This window comes from Chaetodon trifascialis, chromosome 4, assembly GCF_039877785.1.
Source record: "Chaetodon trifascialis isolate fChaTrf1 chromosome 4, fChaTrf1.hap1, whole genome shotgun sequence".
NCBI lineage: Eukaryota > Metazoa > Chordata > Actinopteri > Chaetodontiformes > Chaetodontidae > Chaetodon > Chaetodon trifascialis.
Window position 1 is genome coordinate 30,831,815 of NC_092059.1, and position 23,207 is coordinate 30,855,021.

Sequence of the window (23,207 nt, forward strand, 5' to 3'; positions counted from 1 at the left end):
TGGCATGCGATCACTGATAGTTTGATCGAAACGTGTCTCCGAGCGGACTAAGGACTGGAGAGATAGTCTCTTCACTCAGAGAACCAAGGTTACACAGTAACCACACGTTCTCTATCTCTATCTCTCCACTTCGTTACATATTCCATATGTACGGGATAGACCTTTAAGACACCCCATGAGGAGACGGTGCAGCCCACAATCCCACACCACAACGTGCAACAGACGAACTATGTACAAATATACAATATATACAAGACACAGGAGTAGGCCCCACCAGGCGCTAGTGCCCATCCTGAGAGGGAAAGGGGTGCCATGGAAGCCCGCAAGACGCAAGGCAACCAAAGGGAACCAGCCAGGGGCCCCACAAGACGCAGGGGCTAGGCTGGCCACAGGGAAGCCGCTCACTCGGCACGCAAGGCGCAAGGCCGAGGGGAGACAACGTGTCTATCGTTGGGCCGAGCCCAGCACCCGCTCCCCAAGGGAGTTGCTGGCAGCGACGTTAAGACAGTAGAACCTGGAAAAGGTCAATGGCAGAGCAAATGGAGGCAAGGGAGGCCCCCCGCCACAAGGCCCAGGAGGCAGCCACACCCCGAGTGGAGTGCGCCCGGACCCCTGATGGAACAGGCACACCTGACAGGACGTAAGCCTGATGGATAGTGTCCACCACCCAGTGTAACAGTCTGGACTTAGACAAAGGTCTTCCCAGATGTCCAGGGTTGTAACAGACAAAGAGCTGATCGGACTTCTGGATAGCCTGAGTCCGCCGAATGTACTCCGTCAAGGCCCTCACCGGGCACAGAGCAGACCGACCCTGCTCAGCGTCTTCACCAGCATCAGGAGAGGAGAGAGACCTAAGCTCAACTGATTGAGACAGGTGGAACTCAGTGAGGACCTTAGGCAGGAAGGCTGAGTTGGGTCTCAGAACGACACTAGAACCACCCGAGGAGAACTGGCAGCAGTTGCCATGCACTGACAATGCATGAAGTTCACTCACCCTCCTGGCCGAGGTAATAGCAAGCAGAAAGGCGCTTGGAAAGCTACTTCAAATCAGCACCCCCAAGGGGTTCAAAAGGGGGACTCTGAAGAGCCCCAAGGACGACATCCAAGTCCCACGAAGGAACTGTGGGACCAGCAGCTCACACCATAAGCCTCTGGGCCACCCGGAGAAACCTAGAAATGAGGGCACAGTCCTCAGCACCCAGTGCAACCTCACCGATTTGCACTGCTTTGATTGCTACCACCAATCCTCGCAGTGTCACCGCAGCCTTCCGGGCCTCCAGCTGAGACTGCAAGAACTGCAGGATCTGCTGAGCTGAGGCTAAGTAGGGGTCCACCTGGTTAGACCCACACCAGGCAGTAAACAGTTGCCAACGGTACGAATAAGCCACCCTTGTGGATGGAGCCTGGGCCTGCTGAAGTGTTGCCAAGACAGGCTCTGGCAACCCTAAGGCCAGGAACCTGTCCCTCTCAGGGGCCGAGCCACCAGCCTGAGCCCTGCTGGAAAGGGGTGGTTCGCCTGGGAGAGAAGGTCCCTCCGGCACGGGAGCTCCCATGGTGGTCCGTCCAGCAGAGGTGGAATGGCTGAGAACCATGCCATGTGGGGCCACAGAGGCGCCACCAATATCACCCGCACATGCTCCACCAGAACTCTTCGAAGAGAGGCTGGAGAAGAGCGAAGGGGGGAAAGGCGTAGAGCAGAACCCTGGGCCATGGATGAGCCAGAGCATCCCAGCCCAAGGGGGGATCGTCGTTCCGCAGCGAGAAAAAGAGCGGGGCAATGGGACGACTCCCTTGACACGAACAGGTCGACCTCTGCCCCGCCGAAGCGACACCATATCTCGGAAACCACTTCCGGATGGAGCCTCCATTCCCCCGACTGAGGGCCCCCCCTCAACATGATGTCCGCCGCGGAGTTCAGTACCCCCGGCACATGCACGGCTCTGAGCAAGAGGAAGAGGGGGTGAGCCCACTGCCAGAGAACTGTAGCCAGCTTGCACAGGACCGGGGAGCCCAGCCCCCCCTGCCTGTTGATGTAAGCGGCTGCCACTGTGCTGTCGGTGTGGACAATCACATGATGACCCCTCAGTCTCGGCAAGAAATGACACAGAGCAAGAAGAGCCGCCCTCAGCTCCAGGACATTTATATGCTGACCCTGCCACCGGCCGGTCCAGATACCGCTGACCCCACAGCCTTCGTGTACCGCGCCCCACCCTGCCGGGGATGCGTCGGTGTACACCAGCTGGCGATAGATCACTGGACCCAGATCGCGGCCCGCCCTGATGTTCACGGGGACCTTCCACCACCGTAGGGCTCTGTGGAGCCTCCAAGAGACCAGTACTTTGGACTTGTGGGACCTCTGAGGGCACAGACCCAAGCTCAACAGACACCTCTGTACAGGTCGCATGTGCAAGAGGCCGAGAGGGACTACCTGCACCATGGCTGCCATTAGGCCCATGAGGCGAAGGCAGAGACCCCAGTTGACCAGAGCGCGCAGCCGGAACAGGGCAACACAGGACCTGAATGCCAGCTGCCTCTCCTGGGTCAAAGCAACTGTACCGCTCCTCGAGTCCAGGACCATACCCAAGAAGGAGGTCACCTGGGCCGGTTCGAGCCTGCTCTTCTTTTGGTTTAGGCGCAGGCCTAAACTCCGAACGTGGTCCAACAGCAGGGCTATGTGTTGACGGCACTGCTCCTCTGAGACTGCGCAAACCAGCCAGTCGTCGAGGTAGTTCAAAATTCTGATGCCCTTGCGCCTCAGGGGGGAGAGAACCGCATCCATACATCGAGTGAAGGTGCGTGGTGCCAGAGAAATACCGAACGGCAGCACCTGAAACTCGTATACTTTGCCGGCAAAGCCAAACCGCAGGAAGCGCCAGTGACCCCTCCAGATGGGTATCTGGAAATAGGCATCCTTCGGATCTATAGTGGCGAACCAATCTCCTGCAGAGATTGCCTGTCTCACCCTGGGGACCCTCAAAATCTGGCATTGCAGGGGCCGGAGATACTGATTCAGCCCCCTGAGGTCCAGAATTGGGCGAAGTCCTCCGTCCCTCTTCTGGGCCAGAAAGTAGCGGGAGAAAAACCCAGCCCGCTGATCCCCTGAGGCCACCTCCCTTATGGTCCCTTTTTCCAGGAGAGCGGACAGCTCTGCCTGCAGAACCGCCCCCTGGTGATGATCGGCCACTGTTGTAAACATGGGTGTTCCTGTAACCGACAGTCGGCGCAAAAACGGAATGCGGTACCCGTGGGTCATGGTGGAAACCACCCACTGGTCAGCCTCCAGGGCCAACCAGGCCACCCTGCGAGCAGCAGATGGGGAAACCTGGTTGGCCCGAGTCCAGTAATTGTCAGGAGGGTTGAGGGCGCTTGGAGGACCCCTCTGCCTTAGCAGTCAGTCCTCTGCCCCTGCCCTGGCGGCGGCGCTTATGCTGCTGGGAGGCCTCTAGCTGGAGTCTGAGGTCCCCTTGACCCCATGACAAGGCCCCAGGAGTTGGTGCTGGCCAAGAGCGAGGCTGTCTAGGCCTGGAGTCTGCGACACGCTTGACAAGGCCCACTGAAACCTCCTTAGCACAGTGGCAGCTCTCCTGCGCCTGCTGCAATAAGGCAGTGGCCAAACATGGCTGTGGGTTCCACCGGCACTTTAAGCAGGCAGTCTCTATCCCCCTGTTGCAGCTGGGATTGAGACAGCCACAAGTGGTGCCTAGCTACCCAAAAGGAAGCTAAGGCACTGCCTGCTGCCTCAGCCTGCTCCCTCATCACAGAGGAGAGGCATGAGGAGGCCATCTGCGGCTCCTCGTCAACGCTGGTGTCGACCTGAACCTGCCGAGACAAGTCACGGAGGTAAAGGGACAAAATAGCGCCTGTATTTGCCAGCTGAGTCTGCACCCACATTGCTTTATGTAGCCTGGCGAGCAGGCTATCCATGACCCTGCAATTTTTACTAGAGCAGGTGGCGTTGCCAAGTATGGAGTTAGAGGGGGACACCAATGGAGTGAGGGCTCAGTGGAGGCTGAACCATGATAGGCTGAAAAGGAGGTAATGGAGCCTGCCAGGCACCAGAACACTCCCCCCTCCCCTCTGAAGCCACAACCACTCTCCTAGTTTTAAGCTGTGGTCCCTCATAAACCTGAGCACCCATATGCTTTGGAGCAAAAAATCGGCAACGGGCCTCTTTGGTACGTGCAGGCAGAATAAAACAATCCATGCACAACTGAGGGTTCTCTCTTGAAACTAAAGCATGTTCATGCCCCAGACATAAAACGCAGCTATCATGCCCATCCTCTAGGGGCATCGCCACCCCGCAGCCCACACAACAATGTCCCTCCTGAGCCGCCATACTGACCCAGAAGTACTCCGTCACTTCCTGTTAGCCGTAGCACCGAAGCTAACTCACTTATTTTTTCTTTTTTTGTGTGTTTGTTTCTTGTAATGGACTGCGCGTGCCGGCCGCCGTGGGAGCCGTACGCTATGGTGGGGTGGACAAGGGAGTGCTTGAACTAACAAGTTGTGTCATATTCCCTAATGGCTCCAATCCCAGTTTTAAGATTAATGAAACAATCCCTCAAGGTTGTCCCATCTCACCATATTCGTTTATATTAGTTACTGAAATGTTACCAATTAACCTTAAAAACTGTAATGACATCTGAAAAAACTAAATGTGTTGCATACAGATATTAACATCAGTCAAAGAGCAGATGACATTTATCTAACAAAGCTGGAAAGTCTGTTGAGGTGTACCTACACAACCTACTTGAATGCAATTCCAAATAAATTAATAAAATCTATTCAGCATATTAATCTTAATTTGGAGAAACAAATTACATTGTATGAAAAAAGTAATATGGTTAAAGAAATAAAAGATGGTGGTCTAAAAGGCATTGATCTTGATTGCCTTAATGGAGCTTTGAAGATACTGTAAATCATTTAAAACCTTGGATCAAACACAGCAACTCCTTTTGGATTTCCAATTTATCTAGTATCGGAATAAATCTTTATATTCTGAAGATTGATTTAATATAAATAGAGAACACCACTGGGGGAAAAATGCAGCTCAGGCAGACAAAAAAACAAAAATCACTATTGGGGGAAAAATGCAGCTCAGGCAGACAAAAAACCAAAAATCACCACGGGGGGAAAAGGCTCAACACATAAAAGAGAACAACAATTCACTGTGGTGAGGGATAGCACAACTCACGTGAACAAACCAAAAGCACTGGAGAAGACTACCGCATTGGCTGGGGGAGTGTGGCAGAGACCAGGAGATAACTCTGTGCTGAGACACAAAGGACAAGAGCGTTAATCTTCTGGCACAGGAGTGTGGGAGAAGCCAGCTTAAAAATGAGAGACTTGATGAAGGAGGATTAGAGTCAGGTGTGTCTAGAAGCCACTCGCGTCAGAGGAGATCAGCCCCACCCCTGCCACACTCCAGCCCTGCAGAGATACAGACACAGAACCAGAGCAGACAGAAAACACAGCCATGACACAACTGCTAATATTGTGATACAGTTCACAAATAAAATTCTAAATTTAACTCCAAAACCAAAATGTTCAAGTATCAACAAGAAAAATGCATGCTCCAATGATTCAAAGACTTTATAGGAATTTGAAAAGAAAATAAATCCATTATCTTCAGTTAGGTTTCTGTATTCAATAATGTCCATCACCAGCCCTATATTGCTGTGGAATGATCTTTTTTAAAAGAAACCACATTCTTTTTCTGAAATATGATTTGAAATCCTTGTTTAAAGATGAGTAGTGAAAATATAGTTTAGAAGTTTGTAGTGTGAGTTTCTAAGAGTAATAGGCTGTTTTCTATAAATCTTGGGTGCACATGTGTAACTTTGAGGTTTGGACAAGTAAGACTCCTTAAATACTTGAGGTTTCACCCAGATGGACATTATTAAGGATGTAGTAATGCATGCTTCGGTGAGCTCCATAACCTTCTTGAAAGCACATTGTTTTCCTTTGATTTGTATATGGAAAATCTTAGTCTGCCTTGCAAGCCCATTTGGGAGGTTATGGGAGAAGTTTCTGTCAGAAAGCTTTTAGGAATTCAGGTATTGTCAAAACAGTGACAAAGACCGTGTAGCAGGTTATGGTGGATATGTGTGTCAAACACATCAACGTTTGATAATTCAGTACTGACATTGCGTTTCATACATGACACAAACTGCAGCTTTCTGTCAGGAATATAACACGGTGGTGCCGTACAAGCGACAGCTCTCTAGACTCTTAGAGATTTTTCCCCCTCTTTTTCTGTTTTCTTGTGCATCTTTTTCATCCATTTTCATTCTGCGTGTTTGTAAATGTCTGGTGCATCAGAGACATTAAGCACGTTAACTTTTCAATGCTTTCACAACTTGTGCAACTTTTTCACCACGTCTGTGGGTCCATGAGAGACAATGGCTCCCATTGTTTACAGTAGGGATCAGCTGCTGGCCCTGCGTAACACAGCTGTGCGGCTGGAGGAGCGACCTGATGTCCCCCGTGAGCTAAGGAGGAGGATGCGGGGGTGCTGTGCTGGGATCAGTTCCGCGACAGGAGGAGAGCTTACCCAGATAGCAAAAATTATTTGGCCCAGATCTGGCCCAGACCCTCCATAAGTTCTGGGCTGGATCCGCATAACGGACTCGGACCGATGTCCTTTAGCACAACGGGCCAATACGGTGGCACAAGTGGTAACACTGTCGCCTCACAGCTAGGTTCAAATCCCGCTGTGGGCACTGGTGGCATGTCCTCCACCGTACCTTGGTGCCTGCTGCTCGAGGAAAAAGGGGCCTTTCTGTGTGGAGTTTGCATGTTCTCCCCGTGTTCACCCGGGGTTTCCTCCGTAATAACCCCCACTAAAAACATGCAACAAGATCACCACCTGACCAATGGTGACAAAGAAGTACTGGTCCCCAGGCGCGGGCGTCAGCGTTGCCTGGCAGCTGGCAGCCCACCGCTCCTGGTCTGCCACGGAGGATCGACAGATTGAGGATGGGTCAAAAACTAATTTCACGGAAAGCATGGCGTGTAGTGCAACTAACACCTTGTGATATGTGATTAATAAAGTACGTTTCTTCTTCTTCTTCTTCTTCTTCTTCTTCTACTGGTTCGGATCCGTTTTTTCATCTGGGCCGCAGCTGGGCCGGCTCCTAACCGGACTTGGGCCAGTGTCTTTTGGCACAACTGGGCCAGTACTGGTGCAGATCCATTTTTTCATTTGGGCCGCAGCTGGGCCGGCTCCTAACCGGACTTGGGCCACTGTCTTTTGGCATACCAGGCCAGTACTGGTGTAGATCGTTTTTTTATCTGGGCCGCAACTGGACCAGCTCCCAAACGGACTTGGGCCGGTGTCTTCTGGCAATACTGCTGCGGAGCCGTTTTTTCATCTGGGCTGCAGCTTGGCCAGCTTTCAAGTGTACTTGGGCTGGGGATATAGCTCATTTTGTGGGTATTTCTACTTTACTGTAATTAACCTTTTAAGTGAAAGTGAAAATACCATAACTCTGTGGCTAGCAGGTTACTGTCATGTTACATTAAAATAATATTGCACATTTTATCACTTATTCCTTCTGAGAATGATGCAAGAATACGTAGAACGCCAAACATTTTTTTGAGAAAAAAATTCCTGTTGATTTTACAAAAAAAAAACCCTAAACATCTTATCACACCTGCAGAGGTTACGGGTGTTCTTTTGAGGGCATGCAGGCACATTTCTATGAGGATGCATTTACTAAAAGGACCTTGAGGAGGCATATGAAACAGACTGATGAAATAGAAAAGACAGATGCTTTGTAACAGCATGAGAACAACATATGAACATATGACATCATTCAAAGGAGCAAGTTGAATTCCCTGCCTTTTGGCCACCTACACAAGACATTATGTATGTAATTCTGGATGGTACATGCTCCTTTGTAAATTAAGAAAGTGATGAATCATCTTGTTCAGGCAGGACTGATAGAGCTGGACTCTGAATTTTGCTATTCTGCGTTTCCCTTATGCCGGGGCCCTCTGAATGTTTGAGTAATCAGAAACAAATACATGAAAGCTGCCAAAATGTTGACTGTTCACCTGTATCTGAGGTAAATTATCTGCAGTATTCAGCCTGGAAGGAAAAGTGAGAGACTTTCTACTGGTTATCATGAAGTCATCCATGCTTTATCAGTCCGATTATGGCAGTAAATAAATAACTCAGAATTTTTTGTTTGGAATAACCTTTTTTTTTTTTCCACAATGAAGTTCTTTTTGGTATAACCATTTAATTTTTTTTCCACAATAAAGTTCTTTTTGGTATAACCATTTAATTTTTTTTTCGACAATAAAGTTCTTTTATCATGCTAAAACTAGCCTTTCTGTTCTTCTTTTAACAACATTTTAAAAAACAAAACAAAATATCTAACTAAAAATAGCAACAACAACATCAATTTAATTCCCAGGAGGTACCTGCATACAAAAGAACAAGAGAAAATTTGTCAGTAACGCCAAAGTAGAGAAAGTAACACAAAAAATAAACAACAACAAAATCGATCCTTTTGTCCATTAAGTAATTTGTCAGTATTAGGCTACCAAATCAATAGGGATGCAAAAAATAGGATTTCTGCAGGTATACATTTTTTTTAAGTTATATGTAAGACATATTTTAAACCTTGTGATTTCATTTTCATATTTCCATATTCATCTTTTAAACCATGGGAGTCTCTTAATATCAGACATTGACAAATTACTCCAGAAAAGTTCAAACATTTTAAGAGCTTTAGCACAAGTAACGTTAATTATGAAATAGTCATATCACATTATGTGACTTACCTTTAAGAAGAAATGTGGAGATCCATTCCCCCTCTCCTTCAGTCAGAGACGTTTGCTTTTGCTTCCGTTAAGGCGGTGTTTCTCAATTCCGGTCCTCGGGCCCCCTGCCCTGCATGTTTTAGATGTTTCCCTCCTCCACCACACCTGATTCAAATGATCGGCTCGTCATCAAGCTCTGCAGTGGCTTGATAACGAGCCTCTCATTTGAATCAGGTGTGTTAAAGCAGGAAACATCTAAAACATGCAGGGCAGGGGGGCCCAAGGACTGGAATTGAGAAACACTGCGTTAAGGGAAAAAACAGAGAGACAAAAATCGCGCGGTCGTCCCTCTGGTTCCGTGCCGTATCCGGCTGGATTCCGCTGACAGACTGCCACCCACCACAATTCCCGCTTCCGGAAACCTGAGCCCGGAAAGGTGTCGTGTCACGGCAGTAACACAGATGCGACTGTTACGCGGATCTGCCGGTTTGGAGGTGGATCCTTTGGGGAGTCAGCTGCTATCTGGGTATAGACTGACTCTCCCGTCCGTCATCGTGGGGAACGTAAGATCTCTCCCCAATAAGATGGACGAGTTCATGGCGTTGACCTGACACCATAAGGAATACTGGCTGTGCAATATTCTACTGTTCACAGAGACTTGGTTGGGAACGCAGCACACAGACGCGACGGTAGCGCTGGATGGATTTTTTACTCATACGGGCAGACCGGACAGAGAGGAGCGGTAAGGGGAAAGGAGGAGGACTGGCAGTGTTTGTGAATGATAGATGGTGTAACTCCTCCACATCACATTGAACTGTTGGCTGTTAGTCTGAGGCCATATTATCTGCTGCGGGAGTTCTCACATGCCATAGTGGTGGCTGTGTATATTCCTCCCTCTGCTAACGCCGATGCAGCCTGTGACATCAACACTGTGATCAGCAGGCTGCAGACTCAGAAACCACAGGCCCTTTTACTGATCTCTGGGGGTATTAATCATGCCTCTCTGTCCTCCACTCTGCCCAAATTCATCCAGTATGTCACATGTGCCACCAGAGACAATAAAACACTGGACTTATTCTATGCCAACACCAAGGAGGCACACGAATCATCACCCCTCCCTCCTCTGGGAAGAGCTGATCACAACCTGGGTCATCTCCTGCCTGTATACAAGCCCCTTGTCAACAGGCAACCAGCTGTGTCCCGCACAGTGAAGAGGTGGTCTGACGAGGCTGAAGAGGCTCTGAAGGACTGCTTCGAGAAAACCATGTGGGATATATTCAGTGACTCTCAGGAGGAGGACATGGACAGTCTGACAGACAGCATTATGGACTACATAAACTTCAGTGTGGAGAACACTGTACCCACCAGGATTGTACGGTGTCACTCTAACAACAAACCCTGGATTAATCCTGACATTAAGGCTCTTTTAAAGGAGAAGAAGAGGGCCTTCAAGTTTGGAAAAAAGAGGAGCCGAAAACTGTTCAGAGAGAGCTCAGAAGGAAAATCAGTGAGGGGAAGGACAGATACAGGAGGAGAATGGAAGAACAGCTGCAGGAGAACAACACCAGAGGAGTCTGGAGAGGCCTGAAAACCATTTCAGGCCACCAGGAGACACATTCTCAGGCAGCTCAGGAGGTTAAAGACCAGGAATGCTGCAGGACCAGCTCCTGATTAATGCTGGAAAAACCAAGGAGCTGGTTGTGGACTTCCGTCGGCGCCCGTACTCTCCCCCATCACCAGTGAACATCCAGGGAAGGAACATTGAGATGGTGACATCTTATAAGTACCTGGGTGTTTATCTGAACAACAAACTGGACTGGACTCATAACACCACTGCACCTTACAAAAAAGGACAGAGCAGACTCTATCTGCTCAGGAGGCTGAGGTCTTTTTTCTTTTCTTTTTTATTGCCAAGTACGATTTTACACATACAAGGAATTTGCTTTGGTGAGGTTGGTGCATGACACATCTATCAAGAAGAAGCAATTAAAAAGTTAAAAATATGACAGTAAGTAAATAATATAGAAATAAGAAAATAAGTAAAAAATACAACAATAGAAGAACTGTAGCAGTAGTAAAATACAAAATCTCACAATATAAATATATGTACACAAGTCTTTTTTTTTTTTTTTTTTTAACAGAGGCACAGACTGTTTTTTCAAGGGAGTCCAAGTAGAGCGTTAATGTAACGCATATGGTTGTGGCAATGTCACTGACAAGTAGAGTCAGAGGTGAAGTGTGAAGTGTCGGGGGGGGTTCCGGGCCTTGTTAATAAGGCTGACAGCAGACGTGAAAAAACTGTTCTTGTGGCGTGAGGTTTTGGTCCTGATGGACCGCAGCCTCCTGCCAGAGGGGAGTGTCTCAAAGAGTTTATGTCCAAGGTGGGAGGGATCAGCCACAATCTTTCCTGCACGCCTCAGCGTCCTGGAGGTGTACAGGTCCTGGAGAGACGGGAGATTGCAGCCGATCACCTTCTCTGCAGACCGAATGACACGCTGCAGTCTGCCCTCGTCCTTGGCAGTGGCAGCAGCGTACCAGATGGTGATGGAGGAGCTGAGAATGGACTCAATGATGGATGTGTAGAAGTGCACCATCATTGTCTTTGGCAGACTGAATTTCTTCAGTTGCCGTAGGAAGTACATTCTCTGCTGTGCTTTCTTGATGAGGGAGCTGATGTTCGGCTCCCACTTGAGGTCCTGGGAGATGATAGTTCCCAGGAAGCGGAAGGACTCCACAGTGTCAATAGTAGAGTCACAGAGGGTGATGGGGGCAGGTGATGCTGAGTTTTTCCTAAAGTCCACAACCATCTCCACTGTCTTTAGAGTGTTGAGCTCTAGGTTGTTCTGGTTGCACCAGGTCACCAGATGGTCAACCTCCCACCTGTAGGCGGACTCGTCGCCATCAGAGAGTCCAATGAGAGTGGTGTCGTCCGCAAACTTCAGCAGCTTGACAGACTGATGACTGGAGGTGCAGCTGTTCGTGTACAGTGAGCAGAGGAGAAAGAACGCAGCCCTGAGGGGATCCGGTGCTGATGGTCTTTGAGGTGGAGAAGTGTTTCCCCAGCTTCACGCACTGTTTCCTGTCAGACAGGAAGTCTGTAATCCATCCGCAGGTGGAGTCAGGCATGCTCAGCTGGGAGAGCTTCTCCTGGAGCAGGGTTGGAATGATGGTGTTAAAGGCAGAGCTGAAATCCACAAACAGGATCCTGGCGTAGGTTCCTGCGGAGTCCAGGTGCTGGAGGATGAAGTGGAGGGCCAGGTTGACCGCGTCGTCTACAGACCTGTTGGCTCTGTAGGCAAACTGCAGGGGGTCCAGGAGAGGGTCGGTGATGTCTCTGATGTGTGAGAGCACAAGGCGCTCAAAGGACTTCATGACCACAGAGGTCAGGGCAACGGGTCTGAAGTCATTAAGTCCTGTAGTCCTTGGCTTCTTGGGAACTGGGATGATGGTTGAGGACTTGAAGCAGGCTGGCACATGACATGTCTCCAGTGAGGTGTTAAAAATGTCTGTGAATACTGGAGACAGCTGATCAGCACAGTGCTTCAAGGCGGATGGGGAGACAGAATCTGGTCCAGCTGCTTTCCGGGGGTTCTGTCTCCTGAAGAGTTTGTTGACATCTCTCTCATGAATAGAAAGAGTCATCACTGAGGTGGGTGGGTGGGTGGGGGGGTCCTTTAAGGTGGTAATTGGGGGATGGTTGCTGGACTGTCCCTTTGTCTTTCAAAGCGGCAGTAGAACTCGCTCAGGTCGTTGGCTAGGCGTCGATCGTTGATGGAGTGGGGGGCTTTAGGCTTGTAGTTGGTGATTTGCCTGAGTCCTTTCCAGACAGACGCAGAGTTGTTAGCTAAGAACTGGTGTTAGAGCTTCTCAGAGTACAGTCGTTCAGCCTCTTTCACCGCCTTGCTAAACCTGTACTTCGCCTCTCTGAATCTGTCTTTGTCCCCACTCCTGAAGGCCTCTTCCTTTGCCAACCTTAACTGTCTGAGTTTGGCTGTGAACCAGGGTTTGTCATTGTTGTAACTCACCCTGGTGCGTGATGGGACACAGCAGTCCTCACAGAAGCTGATGTAGGACGTCACAGCCTCCCTGTACTCATCCATACTGTTGGTAGCAATCCTGAACACATCCCAGTCAGTAGAGTCCAAACACGCCTGGAGATCCTCCACAGCCTCACTGGTCCACTTCATTGATGTCCTCACTACGGGTTTGCAGAGCTTTAGTTTCTGCCTGTACGTAGGAATCAGGTGGACCATGACGTGGTCGGAGTGGCCGAGTGCGGCGCGGGTGACGGCGTGATAAGCATCCCTGACAGTGGTGTAACAGTGATCCAGAATATTCTCCTCTCTGGTCGGGCATTTAATAAACTGTCTGTATTAGGGGAGTTCGTGAGTGAGGTTACCTTTGTTAAAGTCGCCAAGGACAATAACTAAAGAGTCCGGATTGGTCCACTCCACACACAGTATCTGGTCTGCGAGCGCGCGCTATGCGTCCTGCACGTTGGCCTGCGGCGGGATGTAAACGCCGACCAGAATGAATGAGGCGAACTCACGGGGTGAATAAAAGGGCTTACAGTTTATGAGAAAAGATTCCAGGTCAGGAGAACAGTGCTGCTGGATCACTGTCACATCGTTGCACCAACCACTGTTGATGTAGAAACAGATTCCTCCACCTTTAGTTTTGCCGGAAAGTTCCGAGTCTCTGTCCGCGCGGAAGAGTTGGAAGCCAGCAAGCTGCAGCACAGAGTCCGGGATTAGTCCGTAGGTCCACGTTTCGATGAAGCACAAAACCACAGATGAGGAAAAGTCTCTGTTTTTACCCGACAGCAGTTGTAATTCCTTCATTTTGTTGGGCAGTGAATGCACGTTAGAAAGGAATATTCCAGGTAACGCTGTGCGTAGTCCGCGCTGGCGGAGACGTACGAGCGCGCCGGCCCGTTTACCTCTCCTCCGGCGTTTCACTGCATGAGCAAAGGTGAGCGCACCTTTGACCAGAATGTCCAAAATTTCCACTGCTGGGAGCAGAAAATTAGGAAATAGATCCACTGGTGTTGTAGCCCTGATGTTCATGAGCTCATCTCTGGTGAAAGAGCTCCGGGTACTGTCGCAAAAAACAGAATTAACACACAAAACAAAACAAAACAGCGCGCACCAACACACCGCGGCAGCCGTCCGTGGCGCCATCTTGTCATGATGAGGTGCGTGGGGCACTCCTGAAGACCTTCTATGACTCTGTTGTGGCCTCTGCCATTTTCTACGGTGTAGTCTGGTGGAGGAGGTGGGGGAAAGGAGGATGACAGGCAAGCTGTCCTTCATGACAGTCAATGACTCCCACCCCCTCCAACATACACTCACTGCACTGAGGAGCTCCATTAGTGATAGGATGCTACATGCAAAATGTGTGAAGGAGTGGTATCGCAGGTCATTCCTTCCTGCAGCTGTCAGACTGCACAACAAAAACTGTTCAAAGTAATCCGCAAATTATCTGTAAATCATCTGCAAATTACCTGTGCAATAATCTGGGCAACAATTGGTGCAATAATCTGTGCAATCCATCCTGTACATAACAGTCTACAAATACAATTTATAATTTAAGATGATGTCTATTTTTATTACACTCTTTTGTATATACGTTTTTATCTAATCTATCTTTTACTGATGCTGCTGTAAATTGGAATTTCCCCTTGCAGAACTAATAAAGGTGAATTGAATTGAATTGAATTGAATTGAATTGAATTGAATTGAATTGAATTGAATTGAATTGAATTGAATTGAATTGAACTGAATCGAATTGAATCGAATCCCAGAAGGCAAACTTCAGTATAAACAGGCTTGGAATGATAAGTGTTGATGCGAGATACTACATCAAAATACAGACTCCCTATCTGAGTAGATTTTTGGAACATAAGCATTTAACACTATTTAGTTGTACCCCGGGGCTGCACGGTGGCGCAGCAGGTAGTGCGCGTGCCTGTTGTTGATGAAGGGCTTCTTCCGTGCCCTGTGTGACTTCAGACCAGCTTCAAGAAGTCGGTTTCGAACTGTCCTTGCTGAACAAGTCACATTTCTAGACAGTGCCCATTCATTTTTAAGGTCCCTGGAGGTCTGACGACAATTTCTGACACAGGAACGGATGAGTGCATGGTCCTCTCGTGGGGTAGAAAGATGTTTCCTGCCTCGACCAGCGAGCAATTTGGTCGTACCATGTTCGGTTTGCTTTTTCTTGGTGTAATGAACGGCTGTCTTGGAGATCTTCAGTTTTTTGGCTACCTGTCTCTCACTCATGCCAATTTCCAGCAGTGCCAAGATGGCTGCCTTTGTGGCTTGACATAATTCTTTTGTTTTAGGCATTAAGTGAGAGCTGACAACTTCTGAGTTGTGCTATGGCTTGAATGTAAGCAGGAAACGAAATGACACGAAATGGCCTCTTATTTACCCTGGGAATACAATTAAGCTTAAGCATGTCAAATAGGACATAAAGTATTATGAAATCAGCTGCATTTTTTGTCGACTCCTGGAACAATGAAGATATGGCAGGCCAGGGCAGGAGAGCTGTGAACCGGGAGGGGAGCAAGAGGTCATCACCAGCATGGAAAAGCAACATCTACAGCCCGAATATTTTCACACCTAACCCCAGGAACCAAACCAGACTTGGCAATTGTTATAACAGTGAAAAGACATTAGAGTTTTGGTGAGTTTTATTTTGTTGGTGAATTTGAAGTGTGTTTAATGACGAGTGAACCTGGCAGTTAAGCTCATCTTAGTTCAGTAAAAGAGACAAACTTGAATTCTGAAGGGGTATCGATATATTTTTGTTCAGTAAGAGAAATAGGTGTAAGAATATTTCTTTCTTGACATTTAGGAAGCCTATTTTGTTTATGTATTTGATTTTTTCAAAAAATAAAGAAATTTTGAAACATAGTGAACTCACTGCTCACATACAGCTGAAACTACGGGCGGTTGTACTCTTGGACTGTTGAGATACAAAGTGGTATGAGACATGATGGGTCAGAGGCTAACTGGTTAGTAAGCTAACTTCAGTAGATATCTCTGTTCCATCATCATATTTTGTTCATAATGTTGGTTATTTTTTAAAACAAAAATTGTTACCATAACTTACACCTGCACCTTTAATAAACAACTTTTAAGGTTATGGTTTTAGTTGCTTATCCAAAAATTGAGATGATCCAATGGATAAGGCACACAACACTCTGACACAGGATGTAATCACTGCCCCAGTTGAAATACCAAGTATTTAGGGAGCCCACTGACCAGGTAATACAGGAAGGGTCAATCTGCAGTTTTGCACACCCACTTTAGGACATTGACACACCAGCTTCATTAAATGACACACCCCCTGGGATCTTTTTTTAAACTTAACTAAGTAGTTCTGCTAGCTAAACTAGCTGGGCATTAGTTTTTTACGGGAGGGCCCTGACAATCAAGCTTGTCTTAATTTGGTGAGAGAGACATTTTTTCCAGACTTTTTAATGCTACAATGGATTCATGATGATATACTTATTTACTGTGTATTTTACAATTTACACTCAAGTAAAGGTATAAACTTAACAGTTTCTAGACTTTATGAATTACTTTTGATCCCTTTTGGTGCAGCCTATTACTTATAAAAATGGCAATGTATGGTAAATTTGTTGTTTCCTATGTTTTCAACTGCCCTTGTATCTCGTGTGTGTCTCTCTTTCTCTCTCCCTACTTTTACACGTAGCAGGGTATTTTGGAAAACGGATATTTTGGCCCCTCCGTTTTCAAAAATAACATTGTGCACACAACGTCGTTTTCAAAAATGTTGTTGTTTACATGAACCCAGATAAATATGCCGTCAAGCGCCATCATAACCATGCCAAACCTGTGGAGTGTTAACAGGTATTTTCAATTATTTTCAGTCACATGTTGTGATGTTTCGGAACCTAAAACGCCATTTAACCCTGTTTACACGCCAACACATAACCAGTGTTTTCAGAAATCTCCACTTTGGCTGTTTTCCGTGAAAAAATCCTCTGTTTGCGTGTAAACGAGAGGCCAAACCACATGAAAACATATGCGTGTAAATGTAGGGGTGTATCTGTGCTGAGCTGGGCTTGGTCATCTTCTCCCTCCTGCCGCCAATTCACCTGCACACCTGAGGTTCATTTAATGAAATCAACCCTGGTTCAGTTCAGTCTTCACCAGTTTGTCTGTTAACACTTGTCTCAGCTCTTACCTTATTCTAGATACCAGGGGCCCGTTGCACAAAACTAGGATAAAGGATTAAGCTGGGAAATGTTGGTTTTTCTGGCTCAACTTGTTGGGACTTGGCAGTGTGTCTCTCCCTTTTGTGTCATTTTCCCCTGTTTTCCCCAGTGTGTTTTGTCTGTTTGTCTCCCCCTGTCTGTCCAGGACCGTGCAGTAAGGCTGCACCTGCCAGTCAAGCTCCACCTGCCTGCCTCCTCTCACACCTGCAGATCATCAGCTCATCAGCAGCTGCATTTAACCCAGGCTTTTCCCTCCAGTACTCGTCAGATCGTCTGCTTACCTCCGTGGTAGTCTGTCGTTCCTCTGTCCGTAGACTTTGTTCTTCTGTGTGCGTCCGGTCCATTCTGACCTGTGTTTTTGTCTGCCCTCTTCCAGGAGCCTTTTGCCCTGTGGATAAGCCCTCAGCCCAGCCTAGCCTCGGTCGTGAGAGGAGTTGGAGCTTCCAGCAGAGTGTTTGTTTGCTCTCGCCTTTAGTTTTTCCCGTTTTTGTGGACACCTTTAGTTGCTCTGTGCAGAGTGTTTGTTTGCTCTCGCCTTTAGTTTTTCCCGTTTTGGAGGACACCTTTAGTTGGACGTTGCAGAGTGTTTTTGTGCTCTCGCTTTTTGTTACCCGTTTTTGTGGACACCTTTTGTTAATAAACCTTCTGTTGAATTTACCTGCCTTAGTTCGTACTCTCTCAAGCCATCCCTGAGAGTTCACCTTCCTCTGGTCCTGGTGTGTGTACTCACATAACAGTACGATCTGACCATGCAGAACTCGGATGGCCAAGAGTTGGACCAACCTGCCATGCAGAGAGCCCTAGTTCACCACGGGAATCTCCTGGGACAGCATGGCCAAGCACTAACTACCCTACTGGAGCAGAATAGGGCACTCAGCGAGCAGGTGAGATCACTTACCGACAGCCTGGCTCGCCTTCTTCCTCCTACTGACTCTGTTAATCCCTCAGCCTCTCTCTCTGCCGGTCCGGCGACGCCGCCAGTTGCGGCCGCCGCCGCCTCGCAGGACCCACCTCACAGCCCCGACTCACATGCGACGGACCCGGAGCCCTTCACGGGAGAGCTCTGTAAGACACGTGGTTTCATCCTACAGTGTGAGATGATGTTTGCACAGAGATCTCACACCTTCAGTTCTGACATTAGTCGCATCAGATATATGTTCACTAGGCTACGAGGGCGGGCATTAGACTGGGCTGAGGCATTTCACACAAGCAATCCGATAGATCAACTCACCTATGAAGAGTTTTTAATCCATTTTCGCTCCGTTTTTGATCCCCCCGAACATGAAGAGGAGGGCGCGGAAAGACTTCTCTCTCTCCGTCAAGGCAACAGAAGTGTGGCGGACTTCTCTGTAGATTTTTGGATAGCCGCCAAGGACGCCCGGTGGGAAGAGAGAGCGCTGCGGGGGGTGTTTCTCAAGGCGTTGAACAGTTCTTTGAGGGCTGAAGTCGCCAGGTGTGTGTTACCCACTAATCTGCGGTCTCTAGTCTCCTTCGTCAGCAGGCTTGATCAACAGATCCGGGCCGGCCACCGGGACAGGAGTCCTCGTCCTCTCCACCGGACGCCGCGCTTGTTCCCTGTCACCTCGGATGCGTCACCCCCGTCTCCTCCGGAACCCATGCAGCTGGGAAGAACGCGCCTGACTGAGGAGGAGAGGTGGCGCCGGATACGAGCAGGAGAGTGTCTCTACTGCGGTCAGCCAGGACACACCCGCGCCTCATGTCCGGTTCGGCCAAAAGACCGGACTCACCAGTAAAGCCGGAGCTACTGGTGAGTCATATTTCTTCCCCCAGGCTCCGGGGTAGGTTGGCTCTTTCTGTTACAGTCTGTCACGATGATGAGTCGAGGAGCCTGAACGCTCTGGTGGATTCCGGGGCGGAGGACAACTTCATCGATTCAGAGCTGGCAGCGAGCCTCCACCTACCGGTAGAACCGCTCTCCCCTGCTCTTACTGCTAGAGCCTTAAACGGCACTTTCCTGGCGGAAATCACCCTGCAAACCATACCCGTGACTTTAGTTGCCTCCGGTAACCACTCCGAGCTCATCAGGTTCTGTATCCTGCCTTCTTCTGACCCTCCGTTGGTTCTTGGACACCCCTGGTTGAGTAAGCACAATCCCCATATAAATTGGTCCAGCGGGAAGATCCTGGGATGGAGTGAGTTTTGTCTGTCTTCGTGTCTGCGCTCTGCTCTCCCACCTGTTTCCTCACAGCCTCCAGTGCCGGTCGAGCCCCCGGATCTCTCTCACGTCCCTGCTGTCTACCACGACCTGGCTATGGTTTTCGACAAGGATCGAGCGGTCTCTCTACCCCCCCACCGCCCTTACGACTGCGCCATCGACCTGCTGCCAGGTGCACCCCTGCCATCGGGTCGGCTGTACAACCTCTCTCGCCCTGAACGAGATGCCATGCAGGCATATATTTCAGACTCCTTAGCAGCTGGAATCATCCGTCCATCCTCCTCTCCGGTGGGTGCTGGTTTTTTTCTTCGTCGCCAAGAAAGACAAAACTCTTCGTCCGTGCATAGATTTTCGGGGGCTGAACAACATAACTGTTAAAAACAAATACCCGTTGCCGTTAATCTCTTCTGCTTTCGAGCCTCTGCAGGGAGCCAACCTCTTCACCAAGCTGGATCTGCGCAACGCATATCACCTGGTGCGCATCCGCGAGGGTGATGAATGGAAGACTGCGTTTAACACGCCCCTTGGCCACTACGAATACTTGGTGATGCCATTCGGCCTCACCAACGCGCCGGCAGTTTTTCAGGCTTTGGTGAACGATGTGCTCCGTGACTTCATCAACCGCTGCGTCTTCGTTTATCTAGATGACATTCTCATCTTCTCCCGGAATCAGGAGGAACATGAAGTACACGTCAGGTCAGTGCTCCAACGTCTCCTGGAAAACAGGTTATTTGTTAAAGCAGAGAAGTGTGAGTTCCACGTCACTTCACTGTCTTTTCTGGGATTTGTGGTGGAGAGAGGACAGCTTCGGACCGACCCCGACAAGACCAAGGCAGTGGTTGAGTGGCCCCCTCCCTCCGATCGTAAACAACTGCAGCGGTTCCTGGGGTTTGCCAATTTTTACCGGCGTTTTATTAAGGACTACAGTAAGGTGGTAGCTCCTCTAACCAAGCTGACTTCTCCTTCTCTGCAGTTCTGCTGGTCTCCTGAGGCTCAGTCCGCTTTCCAGCGTCTTAAGGATCTCTTCGCTTCCGCCCCAGTCCTCATCCATCCGGACCCGTCCAAGCCGTTTGTGGTGGAGGTGGACGCTTCCGATACTGGGGTGGGGGCCGTCCTCTCTCAGAGATCTGCTCCTGATCAGAAACTTCATCCCTGCGCCTTCTTCTCCAAGAAACTCTCCCCTGCGGAGAGGAATTATGACGTCGGGGACCGGGAGCTCCTAGCAGTCAAGCTGGCGCTCGAGGAGTGGAGACACTGGCTGGAGGGTTCTGAGGTTCCGTTCACCGTCTGGACCGACCACAAGAATCTGGCTTATATTCAAGCGGCCAAAAGGCTGAATTCCCGCCAGGCCCGGTGGTCATTATTTTTTAGTTGTTTCGATTTCACTCTGTCTTACAGACCTGGTTCCCGGAACATGAAGCCAGACGCGCTCTCTCGTCAGTTCGCCGGTCCCGAGTCCAACTCTCCGCCTGCTACCATCCTTCCAGCCTCGCGAGTGGTGGGCTCCCTGACCTGGGAGATAGAATCCGTTATACGGGAGGCCTTAAAGGACCACCCCGATCCTGGCGGGGGACCGCCCGACCGGATGTTCGTTCCCGCTACAGTTCGCCCCCGGGTTTTGGACTGGGGTCACTCATCCCGTTTCGCCTGCCATCCAGGTGCTGTTCGCACTACCACTCTACTCAAGCGCAGCTTCTGGTGGCCGGGGCTGGAAAAGGATGTCCGTGAGTATGTGTCAGCCTGCGCTGTATGCGCGCAAAATAAAAGCTCCCACCAGGCCCCGGCGGGTCTCCTCAGACCACTCCCCGTTCCTGGACGCCCCTGGTCACACATCGCTCTGGATTTCGTCACTGGTCTCCCCCTCTCAGCTGGCAACACCGTCATTCTAACGTGTGTTGACCGGTTCTCCAAGTCTGCTCACTTTATTGCCCTGCCCAAGCTCCCTTCCGCCAAAGAAACGGCGGAGCTATTAACCCTCCATGTCTTCCGCCTGCACGGCATTCCGGTTGACATTGTCTCTGACAGGGGCCCCCAATTTATCTCCGGGGTGTGGAAGGAGTTCTGCAGGGCATTAGGAGCGTCTGTCAGCCTCTCCTCGGGTTTTCACCCCCAGACAAACGGGCAGTCGGAACGCACTAACCAGGATCTCGAGTCGGCTCTCCGGTGCGTGACCTCCCAAGATCCCGCCGCCTGGTCCCGTCATCTCCCCTGGGTGGAATACGCCCACAATTCGCTGGTCAGTTCCGCCACCGGACTCTCCCCTTTCGAGGCCGCTCTCGGCTATCAGCCTCCCCTCTTCCCATCCCAGGAGGACGAAGTCGCGGTTCCCTCTGTCCAGCATCACCTACGCCGCTGCAGACGCATCTGGCGGCTTACGAGGGCGGCTCTCGCTCGCACTGCGGAGACGAACAAGCGCATCGCGGATCGCCGCAGGAGGATTTCTCCGTCATACGCCGCAGGTCAGAGAGTTTGGCTTTCTTCCAAAAATATCCCCCTGAAATCCATGTGTAAGAAGATGTCACCCAGGTTCCTCGGCCCGTTCGAAATTGTCAGCGTCATCAACCCGTCCGCTGTCAAGTTGCTCCTCCCTCCTTCCCTGCGGGTGCATCCTGTGTTTCACGTCTCTCAAATTAAGCCGGTTTCCTCCAGCCCTCTGTGCCCTCCAGCCCGAGCCCCTCCACCCCCCCTCCACCCCCCCTGGTCATCGGTCCGGCCTTCTCTGTCCGCCGCATCGTGGATGTCAGGAGACGAGGCAGGGGACTACAATACCTGGTGGATTGGGAGGGTTACGGGCCGGAGGAACGTTCCTGGGTGCCTCGTTCCTTCATACTCGACCCCACCCTCATCTCTGACTTCCATCATTCCCACCCTGATAGGCCGTCTGGGCCGCCAGGAGGCGTCCGTTGAGGGGGGGGTACTGTTAGGACTTGGCAGTGTGTCTCTCCCTTTTGTGTCATTTTCCCCTGTTTTCCCCAGTGTGTTTTGTCTGTTTGTCTCCCCCTGTCTGTCCAGGACCGTGCAGTAAGGCTGCACCTGCCAGTCAAGCTCCACCTGCCTGCCTCCTCTCACACCTGCAGATCATCAGCTCATCAGCAGCTGCATTTAACCCAGGCTTTTCCCTCCAGTACTCGTCAGATCGTCTGCTTACCTCCGTGGTAGTCTGTCGTTCCTCTGTCCGTAGACTTTGTTCTTCTGTGTGCGTCCGGTCCATTCTGACCTGTGTTTTTGTCTGCCCTCTTCCAAGAGCCTTTTGCCCTGTGGATAAGCCCTCAGCCCAGCCTAGCCTCGGTCGTGAGAGGAGTTGGAGCTTCCAGCAGAGTGTTTGTTTGCTCTCGCCTTTAGTTTTTCCCGTTTTTGTGGACACCTTTAGTTGCTCTGTGCAGAGTGTTTGTTTGCTCTCGCCTTTAGTTTTTCCCGTTTTGGAGGACACCTTTAGTTGGACGTTGCAGAGTGTTTTTGTGCTCTCGCTTTTTGTTACCCGTTTTTGTGGACACCTTTTGTTAATAAACCTTCTGTTGAATTTACCTGCCTTAGTTCGTACTCTCTCAAGCCATCCCTGAGAGTTCACCTTCCTCTGGTCCTGGTGTGTGTACTCACATAACACAACTTATCCGTGATCTGGTTGCACAAAAGCAGGATAGCGGAAAGTGGGATATGTTATGGGATAAGTTAGCATGGAGATTTATTCTGGGGAGCTAGCCTGCTCCAGACCAGGCTAAGTTCCAGGATCAATTTAATCGCATCCCTTATCTCAGTCAGCAGTCATCACAAACAGGAACCAATAGTTATTCCACAGACCACTACACATTGTTATCAAGTTCAACTAGATCCACGGTCATTATTTAAACATTAACAAAAAACACAAATGAATGGATGCAGTAGCCTGCAAGCTTGTATACAGCACAGACATACTGTAAGAGGCCAAATCAATCTAACTTGATAAAATAAGATCAACTTTATTTATCCCAAAGAGAAATTATGTAAGGGGTAATGTCCGACGAGGTGTCCCTT

At 49.6% G+C, this 23,207-nt stretch overlaps 1 protein-coding gene and 1 pseudogene across 1 annotated transcript in view; both read right to left on the minus strand.

Annotated features, from left to right (window-relative positions):
* sass6 (SAS-6 centriolar assembly protein) overlaps positions 1 to 5,443 on the minus strand; it is a 22,095-nt gene extending 16,652 nt beyond the window's left edge. Inside the window, exon 1 of the mRNA XM_070960283.1 lies at positions 5,195 to 5,443. The gene's annotated coding sequence lies outside the window, so the exon portion shown is untranslated. The remainder of the gene's footprint in view (positions 1 to 5,194) is intronic.
* LOC139330754 (uncharacterized) lies at positions 500 to 12,959 on the minus strand (annotated as a pseudogene).
* Positions 12,960 to 23,207: the final 10,248 nt, after the last annotated feature.